The sequence below is a fragment of the Eubalaena glacialis genome, chromosome 6, assembly GCF_028564815.1.
Source record: "Eubalaena glacialis isolate mEubGla1 chromosome 6, mEubGla1.1.hap2.+ XY, whole genome shotgun sequence".
Lineage (NCBI taxonomy): Eukaryota > Metazoa > Chordata > Mammalia > Artiodactyla > Balaenidae > Eubalaena > Eubalaena glacialis.
This window is the reverse complement of record NC_083721.1, coordinates 146,472,330-146,492,102: the sequence shown is the minus strand read 5'-3', so window position 1 is coordinate 146,492,102 and position 19,773 is coordinate 146,472,330.

Below are 19,773 nucleotides of genomic sequence, written 5' to 3'. Positions count from 1 at the left end.
CTGCCCCTAGGTTCTTCAGAACCATGTGGTTTTTTTTAGATTCCATATATATGTGTTAGCATACGGTATTTGTTTTTCTCTTTCTGACTTACTTCACTCTGTATGATAGACTCTAGGTCCATCCACCTCACTACAAATACCTCAATTTCGTTTCTCTTTATGTAAGCCAAATTTTTTAAATGAAATTTTCTAATGGTATATCGAAATAATGACAATGAATCACAAAAATAAGTAAGAATTAAAGTCCTACTGCCTTTATTTACTTCAGCACTCTTTATTAAAGCCAACAAACAATTCTTAGAAAACAATATCTTGAATTTAACACCCTTATGTGTATGTTCTCATTTATACAATATTTTTAAGAATATTTTTACCCAAACTTACTATCCCTTGATTTGTGAGTGTTGTTAGCAATAGTGGTTTCCAGATTTTTTTTTTTTTTAATTCCTTCATGTTTCCTGAAAGTAGGGGAAAAGGAACCATTTTGAGATATGTCAGAGCACACAGTACTTTTTTTTTTTTTTAATTTTATTTATTTATGGTTGTGTTGGGTCTTTGTTTCTGTGCGAGGGCTTTCTCTAGTTGCGGCGAGCGGGGGCCACTCTTCATCGCGGTGCGCAGGCCTCTCACTATCGCGGCCTCTCTTGTTGCGGAGCACAGGCTCCAGACGCGCAGGCTCAGTAGTTGTGGCTCACGGGCCCAGTTGCTCCGCGGCATGTGGGATCTTCCCAGACCAGGGCTTGAACCCGTGTTCCCTGCATTGGCAGGCGGATTCTCAACCACTGCGCCGCCAGGGAAGCCCGGTTTCCAGATTTTTAATCACCCTAAAGACAATGACAATTTTAACCATGTGAGGTGCATTATGATAGGATGGTATTTTAAAGGTAGAATTACTGTGGAGCTAATGAAGTTTACATTACAGGCTCCCTATTTGTCTGGGGCCCTTACAGAACCTCTGGGGTGTTGAGTTGGAGATACATTTAGTTTGAGTTTAGTGGGAGTTATTTACGTGGTTTGCAGTCACCTCCCTGCATAGTTATAATTGGCGTTCCTGATGTACAAATTGATTCCAAAATACTCCTACGGCCCACTGTAGTGAATTATCCAGCATCATTTTGCTAAGATGAGAGACAGAAGTCATATAGTGATATGAACATGGTTATGGTAGCCAGGACTGCACAGCAGAGAAAAAGCAAGATTGTAAATATTTGGAGCCAGAAGATAGTCTGTGGAAAATTATTATACAGATGTACTGGCAGTTAATTAGCAAAAATATTATATCTCTAGATCTTGTGATGTTTTAGGGGTTTTCTTCAGCTTTTCTACATTTTTCAATTTGTTACTTTTTCCGAATTTTAAATAAATGTGGACTTCCGTGCCCAATTTAGCATTTATAATTGTGTGTCCTTTTATAAAAAAGAGCTCTAAACTGTATAGGGCTTCAAGGTCAAATCCCACAAAACCTGGACCTACCCTGAGAATAATAGAAGGCTAATTATCCTATTTCCACACTTCTCCCAGAGAGGGTCACCTACAGGGTCAAATGAAATCTCTCTCACAGCAAAAAAAAAAAAAAAAAAAATAGAAAACAAGTCTTCTATTAAAAAAAAAGAAAAGAAAAAATACAGGTATGAGAGTAGCAGAACCAAGGCAAATTAAGAAATCTTCAAAAACCCTCAATTATTCTTTTTCACATGTCATTATAATCATCCACATCTACATTAATTTCATTATTCCATTCATACAAAGTATACAATGATTTTATCTTAGCTAAGACATCTTAAGTATGAAAGATACTGATGTTATTTTAGAATCAATCTTTTGGAATGTATCCACTACCTGAGAGGAGAGGTTGGCAAAATGTAACCTTGATAAAGGCACAAAACTGACCTACCCACACAATAATGTAAATATAAAAATCTGTCTTTGATTTTTCAATTTAAGGAAGATCAAAGTAAGAAAGGCTGTGATCCAGAATTTTCCAAAAGAGTTCAGTTCGTTCCTGGCAAGGAGCTCCCAAGTCTATAGTAGTCTTTATTTAGTGGCCACCTGAAAATGTTATCTTAAAGGTGTTGGTCAATATTTGAAGTAGCCCTAAAATCTCCAACCTGCCCAGAGAATCCTCAAGGCTGGTATCTATCAACAAACACTTGTGTAACATCTACCAGGCATTTTGTTCTTAGCATCATAAGCTACCTAAAAGCCCATCTTGATCTTACAATAATTGACATGGCAAGTGAAATAATCATGGACTTTTAGGTGCCATACGAAATGTGCTAAGATATCATCCAATCAGTAGACATTATACCCATTTATCAGACTCCTGGGATGGGAGGAATTACAGTGTTGAATTCAGCTTGATAAAAAGACTATAGTGAATATAGTTCCCTGTGCTATACAGTAGGTCCTTGTTGTTTATTTATCTGAAAAAGAATATATATATGTATGTATGCATGTATGTATTGGGTTGGCCAAAAAGTGTCTTCAGTTTTTAAGTAAAAATAAAAGACACATCTTTCATTTTCACCAAGAACTTTATTGAACAACGCATTCACACTTTTGTTCCACTACCTTCTGCCATTTCTCAGGCAACTTCATAATTCCATCTTTCCAAAACTTTTTATCTTTTTGAGCAAAGAACTGTTCCAGGTGCATTTTACAGTCTTCCAGGGAATTGAAATTTTTTCCATTAAGAGAATTTTGTAAAGACCTAAACAAATGGAAATCCAAAGATGCAATGTCTGATGAATAGGGTGGATGAATCAGAACGTCCCAGCCAAGCTCTAACAGTTTTTGTCTGGTCATCAAAAAACATGAGGTCTTGAGGTATCCTGATGGAAGATTATGCATTTTCTGTTGACTAATTCTGGACACTTTTCGTCAAGTGCTGACTTCAGTTGGTCTAACTGGGAGCAGCACTTGTTGCAATTAATTGTTTCATTTTCCAGATGGAGCTCATAATACAGGACTCCCTTCCAATCCCACCATATACACAACATCACCTTCTTTGGATGAAGACCGGCCTTTGGTGTGGTTGGTGGTGGCTCATATCGCTTGCCCCACGATCTCTTCCATTCCACATTATTGTACAGTATCCACTTTTCATCGCCCGTCACTATTTGTGTTTTTTTGTTTGTTTGATTTTTTAACATCTTTATTGGAGTATAATTGCTTTACAATGGTGTGTTAGTTTCTGCTTTATAACAAAGTGAATCAGTTATACATATACATATGTTCCCATATCTCCTCCCTCTTGCGTCTCCCTCTCACCCTCCCTATCCCACCCCTCTAGGTGATCACAAAGCACCGAGCTGATCTCCCTGTGCTATGCGGCTGCTTCCCACTAGCTATCTATTTTACATTTGGTAGTGTATATATGTCCATGCCACTCTCTCACTTTGTCCACAATTTGTTTTAAAAATGGAACGTTTTCATTACGTTTGAGTAGAGAATCGCATGTGGAAATACAGTCGAGAAGGTTTTTTTCGCTTAACTTATGTGGAACTCAAATGTCAAAGTGATTCACATAACCAAGCTGGTGCAAATGATTTTCAGCACTCGATTTGGGTATTTTGAGTATGTTGGCTATCTCCCGCGTGGTATAACATTGATTGTTCTCAATTATTGTTTCGATTTGATCGCTATCAACTTCAACGGGTCTACCAGGCCGTGGAGCATGGTCCAGAGAGAAATCTCCAGCACGAAACTTTGCAAAGTACTTTTGACACGTTCCATCAGTCACAGCACCTTCTCCATACACTGCCCAAATCTTTTTTTGCATTTCAGTTGCATTTTTACCTTTCTTGAAGTAATAAAGCATAATATGCCAAAAATGTTGCTTTTATTCTTCTATCTTCAATATTAAAATGGTTACACAAAAATTCACCAATTTTGATACGTCTTGTTTTAAATGGACGCTGATATGACAGCTGTCACATACAATCTAACAAAATTGTTTCCAATGAAGTTAAAGACAACTAAGTGCTACTAGAGCCATCTTATGGAAAAAAACCAAACAAACCTTTTGGCCAACCCAATATAACTGAACCACTTTGCTGTACACCTGAAGCTAACACAACATTGTAAATTAACTATACATCCATTTTTTAAAAATGGTTATTTTTAAAAAAATGACTAATGTATTGACTGCAACAAGCAAAAGACTTTTGTGCCCAATAAAGTTGACGTTTACTTAAACTCTGGCACAATAATAAAGAACCATAAAAACAGGCTTCCCCAAAGGCTATGTATCCCAATATTTGGCAACTGGAGGCATTAGTCTTAAATTTTGCCATTAAGCCATTTTTCCCAAGAAATCGGCTGAAAGAGCATATTGGAATTTCATAGTATTCTAGCTCCACCAAGTGACGGTTTCATCTTGTTGCCGTGTTGCTGCTCATCTGATAACCTCTGAAGAGGATGCTAACAAAATAATACTTTCTACCTAAAATATGCTCATCCAGCTGATCAAACTTGAGGGTATTTTTCTCTATTCATTCATGGTTTGAAAAAAGTCTTGCATTTGAACTTCTGAAATTCTATCCTTCACTCTGCCTTTCTAAAATATCAATATATCAGCTTGAAATACAAAATCATATAACAACAGGATTTCTGAAATTCATTATTTCACTTTCCATTCTGAGTTTATCATTACTTTTGTTGAGGAAAAAAAAATGAATGCAAGTTTCTTATTTCCCCCAGATATTTGTGTTTTAGAAATTAAAGTTTATAGAACACAGAGTAGTCACCTTATTCTTAAAAAAAACTATCCCCATGGAAGAAAGCATCATGGACACTTTTAAAATATAATTTTTGAAAAGCAAGGGTTTCTCTAGCTCAAAATTCCTGTTTCTCTAGCTCAAAAACTACAGAATAATGGGAGAGGCCTTTTTTGTCAAATAAAAAGCTATATTGTATTTCTATTAATAAAAAGTAATATGGTCATTATTCAAAAGAAGTAATTAACTCCTGACATGGAAACATATTTTTAAAAGAGAAAAAAAATTAGAAACTATTTATAATTCCTCCAGCCAAAAGTAGCCAATATTACATTCTTGGTAGATATTATCAGGCTATTTGTTATACATACATTCACATATGTATCTGGGGGTACAAAAATAGTATCAATATAGTACAAGTAATTTTCTAGTTTTCTTTTTTTCTTTATGGAGGTTATAATGTATAACATTATTTTATATAAATGCACAGTCTTCCAAATATGAAATATATTAACCTTTGTATATCAATGTCTCATTAAACATTTTTGTTGCTGCCAATTTTTCCCTATAACTGACAGCTGTAAATATACAACTTTGCAGAGTATAGCTATATTAATATCAAAAATAACCTTTAAAGCAAAAAGCATTATTAGAAAAAAAGAATTACTACTTCATGAGTAAAAGGGTCATTTCACCAAAATGATATAAAGATTTTAAACGTGTACACACCTAAAGCATAGTTTTAAAATAAAAGCTAAAATTGCCAGAACTAAAATATGTTGACATTATATAAAGAGTTTTTATATTAGGAATTTTACATTATATAAAATGTATGTTATATATGGAAGTTTTACACACTTTTAGCTATTGCTATATCAGATTCTTATATACTTACCAAAAAATAGTAAGAATATAGAAATTTTTTACAACATAATTAATAAGCATTTTTAAAAGACATATAAAGAATACTAAACCCAAAAATGAAAGAATACCTAGCCTTTTTGAGAACATAATAATGTATATAAAATTGACCATTTGTTATTAATAAAGAAAAAATCAATAATTTTTAATAATTGTTTCCATGTGAATCATAATGCAATTTTAAAATATTACAAAGAATTTTTTTAATGCATTTGGAAATTAAGAAATTTTCTAAATAATTCAGACTAAAAGAAAGCATCAACGTGAAAATTAGAGAATACATAGAATTGAATTTTAAGTAAAATAATATCTATTAAAATGTTATTATTTAGCTTGTTAGAAAAGAAGAAAAGCTTAAAATTAATTCATTAAGCTTTAACTTAAGATGCTAGAAAAAGAACAAAATAAAAAGGTTAAAAAGATAGAAAGAAAATAAACAGAAGTTAATTTAATAGGTTAAAAAAATCTGAGAAAGAGGATCAATGAACTAAAAGTTGGCTCTTGGAAAATGCTGATAAAATTGACAAACTTCTAGCAAGATTGATCAAGAATAAAATAGATAACCCTTCTCTAAAAATGTTAAAAATAAAAAAGTGGAAATTATTACAGATGCATCATTATAGAGATTAAAAAGAGACTATTATGAATAACTTTATTCCAATAAATGTAAGCACTTAGGTGAAGTGCACAAATTCCATACATACATATATATTTATATATACATATATACACATACACACATACACACACACACAATCACACACTTTACCCAAACTGAGTCAAGGAGGAATTTTTTTTAACTAATTAATCAAACTAGTTAATTAAAGAAATGGAGTCAATAATCCAAAATATTTATACACACGTGCACACACACACACACACACACACAGGCCTATACATTTTAACAGGTGAGTTTTAACCAAAAATTTAAGAATTTCCTGGTCCAATCTCACATAAATTCTTACAGAGACTAGAAAAACAAGGTATACTCTCATTTTATGAGGCTAGTACAACTTTGATACCAACGATAGTATAGAAGAAAAGGCAATATCACTAGCGAACATAAATAAAAATATCCTAAATAAAACATTAGCAACCTGAATCCTGCAACTAATTTAAAAGATAACACAACATGACTAGGCTGTGTTTCCTCCCAAGAAATAAGGTTGGTTTCACATTAGAAAACCTATTAATACAATTCACGATATTGACATTGAAGGAGGAAAGGGCATATGATTATCTCAATAGAATCACAAAAAGTATTTCATTCATTCATTCACTTAAGTATTTATTAGTGCTTACTATGTACCAGGCACTATTCCAGCGGCTGGAAAAAAATCCCTGCCTCCATGAAATTTGTATTTCAATGAAAATACAATGAGATACAGCAGATGGAGAAAAATTAAGCAAGGGAGAGGATTGTAGGATGCCCAAAAGGGGCAGGATCTTGAAATTTTGTGTAAGATTGTCAGGTAAAGCCTCACTGAAAAGGTTACATCTGAGAAAAGCTGAAGGAGGTGAGAGACTACACCCCAGAGATACGTGGGGGTCTGAGAATTCTGACAGAAGGTCCAGCCAGGGCAATGGCTCTGGAGAGGAGGGTGCCTGAAGGATCTGAAGAACTTCGTGTCTGGGCAGAGTGGAGGGACATTTGAAGGAGTTGATAGAGCATACATCAGAGAGTAGGAAATGAGATCAGATTGCATAGAGCTTTGTAAGGACTTTGGCTTTTACTGCCACAGAGATAGGATGCCACTGAAGAAGTTTAAGCAAAAAAAAAAAAAAAAGTGACAAGATGTTATTATACTTTAACCGGATCACTCAAATGACCAGGATCACTCAAACAACCGTATCAGAATAGATTGTAGGTGGGAAGGATGAACCAGGGTGACTAGTGAAGATGCTACAGCAATAATCCTGGCAAGAGATGACAGTGGCTTAAACCAGGATGAGAACACTGAGAAGTCAGTGAATTCTGAATATATTTTGAATGTAGAGACAACATTCTTTGCTGACATATTGGTTATGGGGTCTAAGAGAAAGAAGAGTCAAGGGGAATTCCAAAAGTTTGACCTGTGCAACTAAGAAAATGCAGCATTTATTCATTATTTAATCATTTAAATTAAAAAAAAATAACCTTTCCCCAAACTACAAAAATAAAATATCATTGCATTCAAAAAGAAAGTTTTAGGGCAACCACAGACGGGGGATAAATGGAAAATAAAATTTTTCACCTGAATAGAGAATTGCATACATTCAAACTCCTAAAGCAAGCAGAGAAATGGGGAGTTATCAGGACACTTAGAGCTACAAGACTGAAATTTGCAAGCAAAGTGAGTGCCAACTGGGACCACATTTCCTCAACGCTCCATTATGGCTGTCTCACATCAGTCCCCCAGTGAGAAATGGTCTGCCTTCCTAACATTTTTAAGTCCATTTTTTTTTTGGAACTCAGGATATATTATTGTCATAAAAACAATGTTACAGACAGGGTAGAACAGCCCACAGAAGTCCACTTAACTCATACCATAGATGAATTATATCATTACTAATAGGCCCAAAGAACCCAACCATCATTGACAGTATTGTTCCTCAAGGAAAACCAAGGCCAACTTCTACCCCAAACACTATAGTGCTAGTTTCCTCTTGATGTACACCTAGGAGTGGGAAGGTGAATTGTCCCCACCTGCTATCCAAAGCCACAGCAGGGGAGATTCCAGTGGTTCCATAAGCATCAGGAAGAAAAATTAGGAAATAAAAAAGCATCCCCCAATCCCAGACCTCCCCACCCTCTTACCCCAACAAAATCTCCAGCTAGACAGTCTCACCGTAACCAGTGGCAGCCAGGAAGAGTCCCAAGCACACCCGGATGCCTCCAGGATCAGAACTTTTGGTCCAGTCCCAGTGAAATGGAGCAGGACCCTATGGTCCTTCCCTACCATGTCCTCAGCCTGCCTTTTGTCTGTGGAAAAACTCGCCAAACAATAAGTTTAATCAGAGAAAGGAGAAAATGCAGAAACAAAGGAAAACAGGCAAACCAGATCAAATAATAATAGTTTAGTCATTAAGCAAAGTCAAGGACCTTTAGTTCCTCCTCAAGGGCTATAGATAATATTCTGAGCCATATCCTGTGAGCTGTCTTGTAGATACTGAAACCCCCATCAGGTGGAAGAAGTTAACTGCATGATGACCAGACTGTAGCCACGACATAAGCTGCCACAATTCCGAGAACTGGCCTCAAAAAATGGGAACAAACTGACCCTGGAACTAAAGACTAACTGTACTTAAAACACCCAAGATGACACTAATCAGACCACCGATGACCAATTTCAAGTTGACCGTCAGAGCTGCCTGTGCTGTTTCTGCATGTAGCCCCCTCCCTCTGCCTATAAAAGCTCTTGCCCCCTGATTGTCAGTGGGGGGAGTGAGCCTTTGGACAGGAGTCCGCCACCCTCACCCCCAAGTTGTGGCCTCTGAAATAAAGCAAACTTTCCTTTCCACCAACCTTGCCTCTTTATTGGCTTTTGAGCGGCGAGCAGCCAGACCCCACTTTCTGTTACATCAGCTTGCTTTTTGAAGAGGACTTCTGGCAACCAGGCCTGGAGCTGAGTCGTCAGGTCAAGATTCCTGTCTAAGATAAGTTTTTGAGTTCTGTATTCAGTCAAGAGCTATCTGAACTGTAGCATATAAATATTATCAATAGGAGGTTAGGGGATAATAAGGTATTCCCTTTGCTGATGCAGAAGAACCCAAGAACACATTATTGGGCCAGAGAGGCCCACTGGCCTGTCCTTCACAGCACAGGACAGTGGGTAAATGGACTTCCTGCAGACGCTCTACAGCGCCCTTGGGAGACAAATGGGTAACAGTCACAGTTCCCCCATTTTTCATGAAGAGGAAATGAAGCCCAGAAAGTATAAGTGGTGGACTTCCAGAAATGTTTTCAAAAAATAAGAAGCGAAACTTCCAAAGTCAGACTCGCCTCTCTCTAGGTGAAAAGTCCTGCATCAAGTGTAAGTATTTCCTGTTGAGACTTGCTGAAAATTCTTTTGGGATTTGTTGATGAGAGCTAAGCATTGCTCAGGTCTCATGGGGTGGGGGGAAAATGATAATTTATAACTGTGACATTTTGCAAATGTTTCAACCTCTGCAGAGCTAATTATGTTTCCTAGGGCTTTTCCTAGATTTTTCTTGACTGTTTGAATTAGTGATGAATTACTTGGCATAGCTCTTCTGATTACATATGAAATTAAATCTTCTTACTTCTAGTGGGTTTTACCCCCTTTACTTCTTTTCTCATTATCTGGACTACTCAGAAAGAATACTGATATCTACTCTCATTTCACACAAATGTGTTAGATAATTTTTATGCATACATGTCAGACTTACCAAATTCATCTTCCAACTCTAGAAAAAATAACCTTGTAGTCTACTTTATGCTCAAGTTATCTTTATATATCTTTATATATATAGATATAAAATATCTTTACATTTTATTAGGTAACTCCACCTTTCCGTCACAAACAGGACTTCTCAGAAATCTTTTTGGGGCTGCAAGACGTAATATAGTTTTCAAAAGAACTACGACAAATACACAATATAGAAAAGATAAAGAGAAAAATGGACATGATAGTGACAATAGATGCCTCTTATTCTTCAGTTATTTAATCTATAGGAAATTCTTGTTACACTTTCATCTGGCATCTCAATTGAAGTTCTTCTTTAAGGCATTCAGCAGGCGTGCCTCCTAGAAACTTTTCCTCATTCTAGTAAAAAGAGTAATGTACACTTTAGAAGGGTTCATTTTTTTTTTTTTCAATTCACTTCTGAAAAGAGAAGATGCCAGCCTTCTCTGACTTCATATGTAACCAGATGGAAGGCCCTTAATACTCGCTGTCTCCCAGTGTTAAGCAGGCAGTTAGCTAGGCAGGAGCAGAGAAGGGGGTGGGGACACAGGCCAATTGGCCGGAAACCACGCATCTTGTAAACAGCGGGGGTCCTTGGGCAGACAAAGAAAAGCGGGAACCTCCAGACTGACAGGAAACCACATATTTTGGAGTGATAGCTGTCCTGCAGGCAGACGAAGAAAGGGGAGAAAAGGCAGGAATCTCTGGCATTCGAATGTAACTTTTTGCTTATTATGACTTCATTACAATAAAATTAGCCTTGCAGATAAGAAGTTCCCATCATGCACCACGGCAATGACACTTCCCTTCAAGGCTAAAAAAGGACACAAATCCCTCCTCCCCTCGGGAAGGTGGAGCTGGGCTGAAAATCAGGGAATACGACCCCCCACACCCCTCCCTCCCCAGTGACTATTCTGCCCCTTCCTTTCTGTGCTCCACATAACCGGCTTGCCAAAGACACTCTGGGCAGCTACTCACCTGAGCCTGCCCACTCTCCCCTTGAAAGCACATTATGGCTTAAATAAACCCTCACTTTGCTTTCTTAACTCCTTCTGTCTCATCTCCAGATACTTTCTGCAAGGAGACAGGAACTTTTCACCAGGAACATCTTGGCAGAGGCAGCCAGGAGAACTCCATGAGCCTCAGCCTCTCGCCTCCCTTGTGCTTGAGGCGCTGCCTGACTTCCCACTTCTCTCTTCCCCCCCCGCCCCCCCGATTCTCTGTCGCATTTTGGGACCTACTGCAACTACGTGGCCACAGGTGGAGCCATAAAATCCCCCAGGGCGCTTGTCCCAAGAAGTCTCCCACCAGAGGAGTGGGGTCGTGGAAGGGACTAGAGAGAGGATAAGTCTGTCTGCCCACCTCAAGGCGAGTTCCACGCGACGTTTTAGGCACACAGTTAAAAGCATAACACCGCCTCCTCCCCAGGGCTACCCTTATAGGCTTATTATTGGTCTACCTATGCCTGACTATCTTTCTCTCCTCGCTGCACCCCTACCTCACTCTTACTTTCGTGCCTTACTCTGCTGGAAACAGGAGAAAAGAAATCTGCCAGGCATTTTCCAACCTCGCCCTAGGTTTTGCACTTCTCACTGTACAGGGCACGTCAGGAAAAGTTTCCAGCCATCTTCACAGGCAGCTAGGGACCTGAACCATAGGAGCTTTGCCCTCTGGGTTTGCCTTATCCACCATTTAATTAACTGTCATCAGGTCCAATTGTGTGGAAATATAAAATGCAACCTTACTTAGAGTTTGTCCCGTGGTTGCGGCCACTTCAGTCACTTCAGTCCCTTCAGGAGCTCCCTGGCGCCGCGGGCAGTCTGTGCGTGTACCCCCAGGCGTCGGGAAGGGGGACGGTCCCCTGCAGCACAGTTGGGACCCATGGTGGTGGGACCGTGAGGGTGCCACTCTTCATCCCCCAGCGCTGGGCCGCAGTCCATGGACCGCCAGGCAGCGGGCATCTGTCCCCGCCCCCATCTCCACCCCCGCCTCGCCCTGCAGGGCGGGGCAACTCACCGCAGGGAGCGGGACGCACATGGCCACTCTCTGGGGATACATGCCCAGGTGGTGACCTGCCCTGCGTCTGCCTCAACTATAACATCATCCTACAGGGACTAACCTGGCGGGTCCAGTGGTTAAGACTCAGCGCTTCCAAAGCAGGGGGCTGGAGTGAGTTGGATCTCTGGTCAGAGGACTAAGATCCCACATGCTGCACAGCACGGTCACACACACAGAAAAAGAAAATACCATCCTACAGTTGTAAAATACCATCCTTTTTTGCAAAAGGCAGGGAAAATGGACAGAAGTTCCTTATGTTCAGGCTCTTATGGCCCTAAGAAAGAACCCAGAGCTTTGCAAGTCCTATGTTAGGGAAACTTGCTGGCTGGGACTCATTCAGGCTCCACAAATGTCCTCTCTAGTGGCATCCCTGGAGGAACCCAAGCCCCATCTTCAGCCTCTCCCCCTTCCGTACCAGAAGTGCAGCCACAGCTTCTTTGCCCCCTTCAGGAAGTAGTAGGTGGGCCTCAGGCCAAAGTCCACAGCCCTTGTTCTTTGTCTAACCTCAACCACTGCTGCACTTGCATAGACAATTTCTCAGAGGACCCTAGCCGGTCCACCGAAGAATTCCAGGGACTGGCTCTCTCCTTTGACCTTACCTGGCAGGACCTAAATATTCTTCTTTCCCACTGTTGCACCACTGAGGAAAAGGCCCTTATTTGGCTCAAACATATGCTGATGGATTACACATTGCCCAACCTCATCAATACCCTGTGGGCCTTACCCCAGTGCCTCTAATGGATCCCAACTGGGACTAACGGCCAGGCCAACCTGGTATCACTGGTAGGGATCACATGATCCTTTGCCTCATTGAAGGGATGAAATGATGCATAATTAAACCTATTAACTATAATAAGGTTAAAGAGATCACCCAAAGCCAAAATGAAAATCCAGCCCTATTCAGCCCCAAATGGTAGATGCCCTCAGAAAGTATATGAATGTAGACCTAAACATTTTAGAGGGACACACTGTATTTGTAACTCATTTCATTAACCAGTCTGCCCCTGACATCGCCGGAAGCTTCAAAAGCTTGTCATGGGGCCCCAAGACCCCCTCAACCTTCTTACTGATACGGTCTTTAACAATAGAGACCAGGCTGAAGAGGAAAGGAAGGAACAGTGTGACTTAAGAAAGCAAAGGTGGCAAGCCAGGCTTCTGGCAGCCATCATGACAAGACCTAAAACACCTCCTGGGAGGAGCTTCAAGACGCGGAAGAGTAAGACGCGGAGATCACCTTCCTCCCCACAAATACATCAGAAATACATCTACATGTGGAACAGCTCCTACAGAACACCTACTGAACGCTGGCAGAAGACCTCAGACCTCCCAAAAGGTAAGAAACTCCCCACGTACCTGGGTAGGGCAAAAGAAAAAAGAAATAACAGAGACAAAAGAATAGGGACGGGACCTGCACCAGTGGGAGGGAGCTGTGAAGGAGGAAAGGTTTCCACACACTAGGAGCCCCTTCGCGGGCGGAGACTATGGGTGGCAGAGGGGGGAAGCTTTGGAGCCACGGAGGAGAGCGCAGCCACAGGGGTGCGGAGGGCAAAGCGGAGAGATTCCTTCACAGAGGCTCGGCGCCGAGCAGCACTCACCAGCCCGAGAGGCTTGTCTGCTCACCCGCCGGGGCGGGCGGGGGCTGGGAGCTGAGGCTCGGGCTTCGGTCGGATCGCAGGGAGAGGACTGGGGTTGGCGGCGTGAACACAGCCTGAAGGGGTTAGCGCACCACAGCTAGCCTGGAGGGAGTCCGGGAAAAGGTCTGGAGCTGCCGAACAGGCAAGAGACTTTTTCTTGCCTCTTTGTTTCCTGGTGCACGAGGGGAGGGGATTCAGAGCGCCGCTTAAAGGAGCTCCAGAGACGGGCGCGAGCCGCGGCGATCAGCGCGGACCCCAGAGACGGGCATGAGACGCTAAGGCTGCTGCCGCCGCCACCAAGAAGCCTGTGGGCGAGCACAAGTCACTCTCCACACCTCCCCTCCCGGGAGCCTGTGCAGCCCGCCACTGCCAGGCTCCCGTGATCCAGGGACAACTTCCCCGGGAGAGCACACGGCGCGCCTCAGGCTGCTGCAACGTCACGCCGGCCTCTGCCGCTGAAGGCTCGCCCCGCATCCATACCCTTCCCTCCCCCAGGCCTGAGTGAGCCAGAGCCCCCGAATCAGCTGCTCCTTTAACCCCGTCCTGTCTGAGCGAAGAACAGATGCCCTCAGGCGACTTACACGCAGAGGAGGGGCCAAATCCAAAGCTAAACCCCGGGAGCTGTGCGAACAAAGAAGAGAAAGGGAAATCTCTCCCAGCAGCCTCAGGAGCAGCGGATTAAATCTCCACAATCAAATTGATGGGCCCTGCATCTCTGGAAAAACTGAATAGACAATGAATCATCCCAAATTGAGGAGGTGGACTTTGGGAGCAATGATATACATATATTTTTCCCTTTTTCTCTTTTTGTGAATGTGTATGTGTATGCTTCTGTGTGTAATTTTGTCTGTAGAGCTTTGCTTTTACCATTTGTCCTAGGATTCTGTCTAGGTGTTTTTGTTTTGTTTTGTTTTTAGTATAGTTTTTAGCGCTTGTTATCATTGGTGGATTTCTTATTGGGTTTGGTTGCTCTCTTCTTTCTTTCTTTCTTTTTTTTTTATTATTTTAAAAAATTTTTTTATAATAATTATTTTTTATTTTTTATTTTAATAACTTCTTAATTTAATTTAATTTAATTTTACACTATTTTATCTTCCTCTTTCTTTCTTTCTTTTTTTCCTCCCTTTTATTCTGAGCCGTGTGGATGAAAAGCTCTTGGTGCTCCAACCAGGCATCAGAGCTGTGCCTCTGAGGTGGGAGAGCCAAGTTCAGGATGTTGGTCTGCAAGAGACCTCCCAGCTCCACGTAATATCAAACGGTGAAAATTTCCCAGAGATCTCCATCTCAATGCCAAGACTCAGCTCCACTCAACGGCCAGCAAGCTACAGTGCTGGACACCCTATGCGGAACAACTAGCAAACAAGAACACAACCCCACCCATTAACAGAGAGGCTGCCTAAAATCATACTAAGGCAACTGACACCACAAAACACACCACCAGACGTGGACCTGCCCACCAGAAAGACAAGATCCAGCCTCATTCACCAGAACACAGACACTAGTCCCCTCCACCAGGAAGCCTACACAACCCACTGAACCAAACTTAGCCACTGGGGACAGACACCAAAAACAACAGAACCTACGAACCTGCAGCCTGAGAAAAGGAGACCCCAAACACAGTAAGTTAAACAAAATGAGAAGACAGAGAAACACACAGCAGATGAAGGAGCAAGATAAAAACCCACCAGACCTAACAAATGAGGAGGAAATAGGCAGTCTACCTGAAAAAGAATTCAGAATAATGATAGTAAAGATGATCCAAAATCTTGGAAACAGAATGGAGAAAATACAAGAAACATTTACCAAGGACCTAGAAGAACTAAAGAGCAAACAAACAGTGATGAACAGCACAATAACTGAAATTAAAAATTCTCTAGAAGGGATCAATAGCAGAAAAACTGAGGCAGAAGAACGGATAAGTGACCTGGAAGATAAAATAGTGGAAGTAACTACTGCAGAGCAGAATAAAGAAAAAAGAATGAAAAGACTTAAGGACAGTCTCAGAGACCTCTGGGACAACATTAAACACATCAACATTCGAATTATAGGGGTCCCAGAAGAAGAAGAGAAAAAGAAAGGGACTGAGAAAATACTTGAAGAGATTATAGTTGGAAACTTCCCTAATATGGGAAAGGAAATAGTTAATCAAGGCCAGGAAGCACAAAGAGTCCCATACAGGATAAATCCAAAGAGAAACACACCAAGACACATATTAATCAAACTATCAAAAATTAATTACAAAGAAAAAATATTAACAGCAGCAAGGGAAAAACAACAAATAACATACAAGGGCATCCCCATAAGGTTAACAGCTGATCTTTCAGCAGAAACTCTGCAAGCCAGAAGGAAGTGCCAGGACATATTTAAAGTGATGAAGGGGGGAAACCTACAACCAAGATTATTCTACCCAACAAGGATTTCATTCAGATTTGACAGAGGAATTAAAATCTTTACAGACAAGCAAAAGCTAAGAGAATTCAATACCACCAAACCAGCTTTACAACAAATACTAAAGGAAATTCTCTAGGCAGGAAACACAAGAGAAGGAAAAGACCTACAATAACAAACCCAAAACAATTAAGAAAATGGTAATAGGAACATACATATTGATAATTACCTTAAATGTAAATGGATTAAATGCTCCAACCAAAAGACATAGACTGGCTGAATGGATACAAAAACAAGACCTGTATATATGCTGTCTACAAGAGACCCACCTCAGACCTAGGGACACATACAGACTGAAAGTGAGGGGATGGAAAAAGATATTCCATGCAAATGGAAATCAAAAGAAAGCTGGAGTAGCAATTCTCATATCAGACAAAATAGACTTTAAAACAAAGACTATTACAAGAGACAAAGAAGGACACTACATAATGATCAAGGGATCGATCCAAGAAGAAGTTATAACAATTGTAAATATTTATGCACCCAACATAGGAGCACCTCAATACATAAGGCAAATACTAACAGCCATAAAAGGGGAAATCGACAGTAACACAATCATAGTAGGGGACTTTAACACCCCACTTTCACCAATGGACAGATCACCCAAAATGAAAATAAATAAGGAAACACAAGCTTTAAATGATACATTAAACAAGATGGACTTAATTGATATTTATATGACATTCCACCCAAAAACAACAGAATACACATTCTTCTCAAGTGCTCATGGAACATTCTCCACGATAGATCATATCTTGGGTCACAAATGAAGCCTTGGTAAGTTTAAGAAAATTGAAATCATATCAAGTATCTTTTCCAACCACAATGCTATGAGACTAGATATCAATTACAGGAAGTAATCTGTAAAAAATACAAACACATGGAGGCTAACCTATACACTACTTAATAACCAAGAGATCACTGAAGAAATCAAAGACGAAATCAAAAAATACCTAGAAACAAATGACAATGAAAACACGACGATCCAAAACCTTTGGGATGCAGCAAAATCAGTTCTAAGAGGGAAGTTTATAGCAATACAATCCTACCTTAAGAAACAAGAAACATCTCAAATAAACAACCTAACTTTACACCTAAAGCAGTTAGAGAAAGAAGAGCAAAAAACCCCAAAGTTAGCAGAAGGAAAGAAATCATAAAGATCAGATCAGAAATAAATGAAAAAGAAATGAAGGAAATGATAGCAGAGATCAATAAAACTAAAAGCTGGTTCTTTGAGAAGATAAACAAAATTGATACACCTTTAGCCAGACTCATCAAAAAAAAAAAAAAAAAAAAACAGAGAAGACTCAAATCAATAGAATTAGAAATGAAAAGGGAGAAGTAACAACTGACACTGAAGAAATACAAAGGATCATGAGAGATTACTACAAGCAACTCTATGCCAATAAAATGGACAACCTGGAAGAAATGAACAAATTCGTAGAAATGCACAACCTTCCAAGACTGAACCAGGAAGAAATAGAAAATATGAACAGAAAAATCACAAGCACTGAAATTGAAACTGTGATTAAAATTCTTCCAACAAACAAAAGCCCAGGACCAGATGGCTTCACAGGCGAATTCCATCAAACATTTAGAGAAGAGCTAACACTCATCCTTCTCAAACTCTTCCAAAAAATTGCAGAGGAAGGAACACTCCCAAACTCATTCTATGAGGCCACCATCACCCTGATACCAAAACCAGACAAGGATGTCACAAAGGAAGAAAACTACAGGCCAATATCACTGATGAACATAGATGCAAAAATCCTCAACAAAATACTAGCAAACAGAATACAACAGCACATTAAAAGGATCATACACCATGATCAAATGGCGTTTATCCCAGGAATGCAAGGATTCTTCAATATATGCAAATCAATCAATGTGATACACCATATTAACAAATTGAAGGAGAAAAACCATATGATAATCTCAATAGATGCAGAGAAAGCTTTCGACAAAATTCAACATCCATTTATGATAAAAGCCCTCCAGAAAGCAGGCATAGAGGGAACTTTCCTCAACATAATAAAGGCCATATATGACAAACCCACAGCCAACGTCGTCCTCAATGGTGAAAAACTGAAACCATTTCCACTAAGATCAGGAACAAGACAAGGTTGCCCACTCTCACCACTATTATTCAACATAGTTTTGGAACTTTTAGCCACAGCAATCAGAGAAGAAAAAGAATTAAAAGGAATCCAAATCAGAAAAGAAGAAGTACAGCTGTCACTGCTTGCAGATGACATGATACTATACATAGAGAATCCTAAAGATGCTACCAGAAAACTACGAGAGCTAATCAATGAATTTGGTAGAGTAGCAGGATACAAAATTAATGCACAGAAATCTCTTGCATTCCTATACACTAATGATGAAAAATCTGAAAGTGAAATTAAGAAAACACTCTCAATTTCCATTGCAACCAAAAGAATAAAATATCTGGGAATACACCTACCTAAGGAGACAAAAGACCTGTATGCAGAAAATTATAAGACACTGATGAAGGAAATTAAAGATGATACAAATAGATGGAGAGATATACCATGTTCTTGGATTGGAAGAATCAACAATGTGAAAATGGCTATACTACCCAAAGCAATCTACAGATTCAATGCAATCCCTATCAAACTACCAGTGGCATTTTTCACAGAACTAGAACAAAAAATTTCACAGTTTGTATGGAAACACAAAAGACCCCAAATAGCCAAAATAATCTTGAGAAAGAAAAACGGAGCTGGAGGAACCAGACTCCCTGACTTCAGACTATACTACAAAGCTACAGTAATCAAGACAGTATGGTACTGGCACCAAAACAGAAATATAGATCAATGGAACAGGATAGAAAGCCCAGAGATAAACCCATACACATATGGTCAACTTCTCTTTGATAAAGGAGGCAAGAATATAGAATGGAGAAAAGACAGCCTCTTCAATAAGTGGTGCTGGGAAAACTGGACAGCTACATGTAAAAGAATGAAATTAGAATACTCCCTAACACCATACACAAAAATAAACTCAAAATGGATTAAAGACCTAAATGTAAGACCAGACACTATAAAACTCTTAGAGGAAAACATAGGCAGAACACTCTATGGCATAAATCACAGCAAGATCCTTTTTGACCCAGATCCTAGAGAAATGGAAATAAAAACACAAATAAACAAATGGGACCTAATGAAACTTAAAAACTTTTGCACAGCAAAAGAAACCATAAATAAGACAAAAAGACAACCCTCAGAATGGGAGAAAATATTTGCAAATGAAGCAACTGACAAAGGATTAATCTCCAAAATTTACAAGCAGCTCATGAAGCTCAATATCAAAAAAACAAACAACCCAATCCAAAAATGGGCAGAAGACCTAAACAGACATTTCTCCAAAGAAGATATACAGATTGCCAACAAACACATGAAAGAATGCTCAACATCATTAATCATTAGAGAAATGCAAATCAAAACTACAGTGAGATATCATCTCACACCGCTCAGAATAGCCATCATCAAAAAAATCTACAAACAGTAAATGCTGGAGAGGGTGTGGAGAAAAGGGAACACTCTTGCACTGTTGGTGGGAATGTAA